The 8648-nt window shown below is 34.8% G+C and overlaps 1 long non-coding RNA gene across 1 annotated transcript; it reads left to right on the top strand.

The window, feature by feature from the left end:
• The first annotated feature begins 2554 nt into the window (after positions 1–2554).
• LOC127161571 (uncharacterized) lies at positions 2555–6196 on the top strand. Its single transcript, XR_007827091.1, has 3 exons — positions 2555–2824; positions 3699–3754; positions 6126–6196. It is a non-coding gene; the product is annotated as an uncharacterized LOC127161571 (long non-coding RNA).
• Positions 6197–8648: the final 2452 nt, after the last annotated feature.

Genomic DNA, 8648 nt, shown 5'->3' on the forward strand with positions numbered 1-8648 from the left:
TGATGTTCTATATTTGGTCCTCTTTTAGTTATATAATAACGTTTGCAATATGACTTTAGGAGGACGTTTGCAATATGACTTTATTTTGGTTATTCTATGGTCACATAAGAACGTTATAAAGAGCACATTCGGGACGTTAACAGAACGTTCTCACATGGTCCTCTTTTAGTCATATAATAACGTTCGCAATATGACTTTAGGAGGACGTTGTATTTTGTTTATTCTATGGTCACATAAGAACGTTATAAAGAGCACATTCGGGACGTTAACAGAACGTTCTCACATGGTCCTCTTTTAGTCATACAGTAACGTTCGCAATATGACTTTAGGAGGACGTTCTATATTTTTGGTCCTCTTTTAGTTAAATAATAACGTTTGCAATATGACTTTAGGAGGACGTTCTATTTTGGTTATTCTATGGTCACATAAGAACGTTATAAAGAGCACATTCGGGACGTTAACCGAACGTTATCACATGGTCCTCTTTTAGTCATACAGTAACGTTCGCAATATGACTTTAGGAGGACGTTCTATATTTTGGTTATTCTAGTTAAGAACGTTATAAAGAGCACATTCGGGACGTTAACGGAACGTTATCACATGGTCCTCTTTTAGTCATACAGTAACCTTCGCAATATGACTTTAGGAGGACGTTCTATATTGGTTATTCTATAGTCACATAAGAAAGTCATAAAGAGCACATTCGGGACGTTAGGAGGAACGTTATCACATGGTCCTCTTTTAGTATGGTCCTCTTTTAGTCATACAGTAACCTTCACAATATGACTTTAGGAGGACGTTCTATATTGGTTATTCTATAGTCACATAAGAACGTCATAAAGAGCACATTCGGGACGTTAACAGAACGTTCTCACATGGTCCTCGTTTAGTCATACAGTAACGTTCGCAATATGACTTTAGGAGGACGTTCTATATTGGTTATTCTATAGTCACATAAGAACGTCATAAAGAGCACATTCGGGACGTTAACGGAACGTTATCACATGGTCCTCTTTTAGTCATACAGTAACCTTCACAATATGACTTTAGGAGGACGTTCTATATTGGTTATTCTATAGTCACATAAGAACGTCATAAAGAGGACATTCGGGACGTTAACAGAATACGTTCTTACATGGTTCTCTTTTAGTCATATAATAACGTTCACAATATGACTTTAGGAGGACGTTCTATTTTGGTTATTCTATAGTCACATAAGAACGTTATAAAGAGCACATTCGGGACGTTAACAGAACGTTCTCACATGGTCCTCGTTTAGTCATACAGTAACGTTCGCAATATGACTTTAGGAGGACGTTCTATATTTGGTCCTCTTTTAGTTATATAATAACGTTCGCAATATGACTTTAGGAGGACGTTCTATTTTGGTTATTCTATGGTCACATAAGAACGTTATAAAGAGGACATTCGGGACGTTAACAGAACGTTCTCACATGGTCCTCTTTTAGTCATATAATAACGTTCACAAAATGACTTTAGGAGGACGTTCTATTTTGGTTATTCTATGGTCACATAAGAACGTTATATAAAGAGGACATTCGGGACGTTAACAGAACGTTCTTACATGGTCCTCTTTTAGTCATACAATAACGTTCGCAATAAGACTTTAGGAGGCAGTTCTATATTGGTTAATCTCTGGTCACATAAGAACGTTAAAAAAAAAGAGGACATTTTGGACGTTAACAGCACGTTTACAATTTTTTTAATATGTACAATGTATTAAACCAATCACAAAGGTCCGGTATACTGTGAAGCGATCCAGCTGTTCATCCCAGCATCCGTTGATCCATACTGAGGCTTTTTTTTCTTCACCAGCTGAGAGCCTTCTACGGTGAGTAACGTTATTTCTGCTAAATTAATTATATATCATGGAAAGTTACTGTAATAATAGTTTTCTGAAAAAGAAGTACACGTTCCATTACTAAGCTAATATTGTGAACATACTTTGCTAAACCAAAGTATTAAAGTTTAGCAACATGATCTCATGAGAATTCGTATCTGTTTTATGTAAAACTTTTGCATAGACACTGAAAAATACTTCTGTTTACAGCATTAAGGCAATGAAATCGCGGTATTAACATTTTTATTATATTTGTTGTCATACCAAGGCAATATGTTTCCAAATGCATTTATTAAATTAAGTTTACTCATTTACTTAATATGAAAAATAACATTTCGATCGGTTCTGTGTGATTTCTGCTGTCAACTCATTGCGAAGAATACAACTTAAAACAAGACTACACACCCTTAAAATGAATAACATTTTTTTCAATTATTTAACCATTTTTATGAAATATTTATTTTGTTTGCCGTGGGACATAAACGCCATTTTCTCCAACATGCAGTGACTGAAAAATAGAACCATAAATACACTAAAAACGCAACATAATAACATCAGTCAGTTTTATTTGTGCTTTGTAATCCAAGTCTTCTGAATTCATACAACTGCCAGTAACAGATCCAAATTCAACTCTTTATTCAGCGATCATCTTTCATCCTCAGCAACGACCGTATAAACATCAAAGCCCGCACTGATTCGTTCGTCCAAATTCAAAATGTACCACTTCAATTAACTACGACGGTAAAATCGAACGCTCATTGGTCCTCGCCTGCTTCGTCACAGATTGCGACAGCAGTGTTCCTGCCTATGTGTTTGAATGATGCGCGCTTTCACAAAGTGAATCAGGAGCATAGTCTGAGTAATATTTTTAGCGATTAAAAACTTAAATTGTGCTCTGTACCTCACACCAAACTATTGTATTTCACCTGCGGTGGCAACGCAGCATCATTTGGACTACTTTTGGTAATGTTTTTGACATTTTTTGCAGTAAATATTGGGATTGCACTTGTCTGTCTGTCATGGTTTTATTTATAGCCTAACGTTACTGTAAGAAATGGCTGTGTTTAGGTTTAAAGGTAGAGGTGGGATTAGCGTCCCAAAATATTTTTTTTGTAATTCTATGTTGTTTCTAAAATGTTTCTTGTTTCTTGCATATTTCAGTCTAACGTTTCATATGATTTTATATTCGCTATGATATGGGTATGTTTGTAATTAGGGATAGGTTAAGGCAAGGGTGCTCAACCCTGTTCCTGGAGATCTACCTTCCTGCAGAGTTCAGCTCCAACCCTAATCAAACACAACTGAACCAGCTAATTAGGATCTGAAGGAGCACTTGATAATTACAGACAGGTGTGTTTGATCAGGGTTGGAACTAAACTCTGCAGGAAGGTAGATCTCGAACAGGGTTGGGCACCCCTGGGTTAAGGGGTCTAAAAATCTAAATTGCTTATCAATAATGTGTGTGTATGTGTGTATATATATATATATATATATATATATATATATATATATATATATTATTATTATTATTATTATTATTATTATTATTATTATTTTTTTTTTTTTTTTTTAATTACATAGTAATGATATAAAAGAAAAGTAAATAATTTATGCTTTTAACTGACCAGGCTAAAATAAAATACACAATGTTTGTGGATCAGAATGTTTGTTTCTTTTCTGTCGTTTTTGTAATAATGTAAGTTATGAATTAATTAATACATTTTTTACAGTTGTCTTTTATTTTTGCGCCCGTTTTGTCTTTCCTTTGATTAGTAACGAACCTTGTACTGCAGTGAATGCAGTGTTTTCACACTGTGCCCCTTTCTGTGCTTTCCAGACCTGGCCATGTACCCTGCCCTCTTCATACAGGTTGTCATGATGTCATTACAGAAGGTAGGCTTATCTTGCAAAAAGGGTTTTCAAATTTGCAGCAGCTGACAGGCCAGAAAAACGTTATAATTGTCACGTTATAATGTGATACATTACCAGTTAGAAGTTTTTTTTTGAATAGTTTTTTTTTTTTTTTTGTTGTTGTTGTTGTTGTTGTTTTTTATAAAAAAAAAGTCTGCTCTGCTCACCAAGCCTGCATTTATTTGATCCAAAGTACAGCAAAAACAGTAGCATTTTGAAATATTTTTACTATTTAGAATAACTTTTTTTGATTTGAATATATTTTAAAATGTAATTTTATTCCTGTGATTTCAAAGCTGCATTCTTTGCACCTTTACTCTAGTCACATGATCCTTCAGAAATCATTCTAATATTCTGATTTGCTGCTCAAAAAACATTTAATATAATTATTATGTTGAAAACAGCAGAGTATATTTTTTTCAGCATTTATCTAAAATGGATATCTTTTGTAACTTTATAAATGTCTTTATCATCACTTTTGATCAATTTATGGAGCATTTTTGCAAAATAAAAGTGATTAATTCCTTTAATTCTTTCCAATAAATAAATAAATAAAATACTGATGCAAGGTTTTGAATAATACAGTGATAATGCTGATCTGAAAAAAATTACTAAACTGTTTTAATTATTTATAATAGTACTAATAAATAAATAAATGTTGCTTGAGCAGCAAATCAACATATTAAAATGATTTCTGAAGGATCATGTGACACTGAAGACTGAAGTAATGCTGAAAATGTAACTGAAAAAAATTACAGTTTAAAATATATTCAAATAGAAAGCAGTTATTTTAAATGGTAAAACTATTTCACAGTATTACTGCTTTTGCTGTACTTTGAATCAAATAAATGCAGGCTTGGTGAGACTTCTTTAAAAAAATATTAATAATCTTACTGTTCTAAAACTTTTAACTGGTAGTGTAAGTTCATAGTTTTAACAAGATGGTTTTTTTTTTTTCACCATATAAAATATTTTTGTTGTTAGGATATACAAAAATATTTTATAGCGGGAAACTGTTCTATGCAACTATGTTAAACCCACGCATGAAGTATGGAAGTAAGTAAAGTGTGTATATCGTATAAAAAAAAAAAAAAAGTATTAAATGTCAAAGTTGCACACGGAAAAGTAAAAATAAATAAATGACATCACAATTGTATGTTATTTTGTATTTAGTACTGTCCTGAATAAGCTATTTCACATAACATGTTTATATATATACTCTACGAGACAAAATAATAACTGAATTTATAAAAATGACCCCATTCAAAAGTTTACATACCCTTGAATCTTAATACTGTTTGCCATTTTCTGGATGTTTTAATGTTTTGTGATGATTGTTCATCATTCCCTTGTTTGTCCTGAGCAGTTCAACTGCCTCCTGTTTTTCAGAAAAATCCTCCAGCTCCTACACATTCTTTAGTTTCCCAGCATCTTCTGCATATGTGATCCATACGTGATGATTTTGAGATCCATCTTTTTACACTTAGGGCAACTGAAGGACTCATACATTACTATTATATAACTTGAACATATTTACTGATGCTCAAGAAGGAAACACAATGCATTAAGAGCCAGAGGGTGTAAACTTTTGAACAGGATGATGACCTGTAATTTTATATTTTATTTTTGTAAAGATCATATTTTTTTCATTTAGTACTACACTTCAAAAGCTACATAAATAATTACATGTTTTCCAGAAGACAAAATAAGTATAATTTACCCTAATCATCTATTTCAAATTGTTTCCACCCCAGGCTCTTCATATTTTGTGTTTCCTTCTTAAGCAGTACTTTTGTAATAGTATGTATGAGTTTCTCAATTGTCCTGAGCATGAAAAGATGGATCTCAAAATCACAGTCACTGTTGGAAAAAGTTCACATATGCAGCAGATGCTGGAAAACCAAAGAATGTGAATGACTTGAAGGATTTTTTCTGAAGAACAGCAGGCAGTTGAACTGTTCAGGACAAACAAGAGACTCATGAACAACTATCACAAAACTTAAAAACAGTCGTGGATCACCAAGGAAACAACATACGGTATTAAGATTCAAGGGCATGTAAACTTTTGAATGGAGTAATTTTTATAAATTCAGTTATAGTTTTGTCTTGTGGAGTATATATAAACATCTGTTATGTGAAATAGCTTATTCAGGACAGTACTAAATACAAAATAACATGATCTCTCGTATTTTGTTAAAATTCTTAACATTTTGTATATTTTGCAAGTGGTATGTAAACTTATGTGCACAACTATATATATTGGTCATCTATACTTATACACCTAAGTGTGATTAAAAGCAGTTAAAAAGTAATTGAAGTGATTGCTAAATATTGTTATTTATACTTTTTTCAGGCAGCCGAAGAACAACTTGGGACACCTCCTGAAAAGACAGTGACTCACACACGCACACACACACACACACACACACACACACACTAAATATATAATTAATATAAATCAATATGTTCTTGTTACTGTTTTCCATTATTTGGACACATTTTGATGCTTTACTGTGGAAATTATCATATCAATAAAGCCAATTTGAAAATAATTGAATTGACTGGTAGTTTCCTGTAATGTGTTACTAAAGGTTCTAAAAACATTCAGTAAATGTGGGGAAGGACCTAAATAGGACCAAAAAAACATTTTAGGTTGGTCCTGCACATGTTATGGGAATGTAGTGTAGAGACTAATAGGGGACTTCCTATAGTAATAACCTAAATGTCCCAAGAACGTCCTGAATGTTCTGTGATTGTTCTCCAAATGATGTCCTCCAAGCCTTTAAAGAACTCCAGATCATGACCATCTCGGAACGTCCTGGGAACGTTATTAGGTGACGTCCTTGACACCAGCGCGGACGTTCTGACAACGTTTTGGGAACGTCACATTTCCAAATAAAATATGGTCCCCTACACGTCCCAAGAACGTCCTGAATGTTCTGTGAAGGTCCTCCAAATAACGTCCCCCAAACCTTTAAAGAACTCCACATCATGACCGTCTCAGAACTCCCTGGGAACGTTACTAAATAAGGTCCTTGACACCAGCGTGGACGTTCTGACAACGTTTTGGGAACGTCATATTTCCAAATAAAATATGGTCCCCTACACGTCCCAAGAACGTTCTGAATGTTCTGTGAAGGTCCTCCAAATAACGTCCCCCAAACCTTTAAAGAACTCCACATCATGACTGTCTCGAAACGTCCTGGGAACGTAACTAAATAACGTCCTTGACACCAGCGTGGACGTTCTGACAACGTTTTGGGAACGTCATATTTCCAAATAAAATATGGTCCCCTAAACGTCCCAAGAACGTCCTGAATGTTTTGTAAATGTCCTCCAAATAACGTCCCTCAAACCTTTAAAGAACTCCACATCATGACCGTCTCGGAACGTCCTGGGAACGTTACTAAATAACGTCCTTGACACCAGCGTGGACGTTCTGACAACGTTTTGGGAACGTCATGTTTCCAAATAAAATATGGTCCCCTAAACGTCCCAAGAACATCCTGAATGTTTTGTAAATGTCCTCCAAATAACGTCCCCCAAACCTTTAAAGAACTCCACATCATGACCGTCTCGGAACGTCCTGGGAACGTTACTAAATAACGTCCTTGACACCAGCGTGGACGTTCTGACAACGTTTTGGGAACGTCATATTTCCAAATAAAATATGGTCCCCTAAACGTCCCAAGAACGTCCTGAATGTTCTGTGAAGGTCCTCCAAATAACGTCCCCCAAACCTTTAAAGAACTCCACATCATGACCGTCTCAGAACGTTATGGGGACGTTACTAAACAACGTCCTTGACACCAGTGGGGACGTTCTGAGGACGTTCTGGGAACGTCACATTTCCAAATAAAATATGGTCCCCTAAACGTCCCAAGAACGTCCTGAATGTTCTGTGAAGGTCCTCCAAATAACGTCCCCCAAACCTTTAAAGAACTCCACATCGTGACCGTCTCAGAACGTTATGGGGACGTTACTAGGCAACGTCCTTGACACCAACGGGGACGTTCTAAGGACGTTCTGGGAACGTAAAATTTCTAGCTGTGTGTATTTTGTTTTGTGATTTAACCGGAATGAATAGACTATCTCAGCAACATCACTAAGCGATTGACAGAAGCGCTCGTGTGTGAAGACTGAGCACGAGCCACAAGAGAACGTTTCGTCACTAATAACATTGCAACGAACATTAAGCATGATTTCAAAAGCAACAAATTCCAGTGCCAGATTGTATCTTATTTAACAGAAACAAATGTTTCATCAGCATTTGGTACGTCCGTGCTGCGAGATGTTCAAAAATTGGTGGGGACAATGTCGACCCTGGCAAAAACTGATGTCCCACCCGCCCCATCCGTCCCACGCCTAAATTTTGTCTATGGAGGCACTGAAAACTCTTCCACCTCTGATGCAATTTCAGATAAACATTGTTTTGCACTGAAAAAAATGATTCTGACCCCTTGTAAATGTTACATGTTTTTATCTGGTTAATTTCACTGATTTTAATGTGTTATTTAATCCTACTTATTTTTTATTATTAATTTTCAAATTCACTGCCCTTGTTTAAAACAAGTTAATTTCATTCAATTAAAAGTAATTAGAAAAAAATAAGTTTCATTTAATTTCCATATACACTCAAAAAAATATTTCAGCCCTAAACTTAATTCAATTACATACATCAGTTCCATGCATTTAGATTACATAGTTTTAATTTAAACAAATCAATTAAACTTAATGTAATTCAAATACATCAGTCTTACGTAAATGAAACAGGTAAAGTTTATGTAACATTTCCCAGTGTTAAACAAACCCTGCTCAGTGTTCATGTGTTTCCACACTACAGAGTGTTCAAGTAGCATTCACACAGTGTTGGAGT

The sequence above is a fragment of the Labeo rohita genome, unplaced genomic scaffold (genome assembly GCF_022985175.1).
Source record: "Labeo rohita strain BAU-BD-2019 unplaced genomic scaffold, IGBB_LRoh.1.0 scaffold_672, whole genome shotgun sequence".
Lineage (NCBI taxonomy): Eukaryota > Metazoa > Chordata > Actinopteri > Cypriniformes > Cyprinidae > Labeo > Labeo rohita.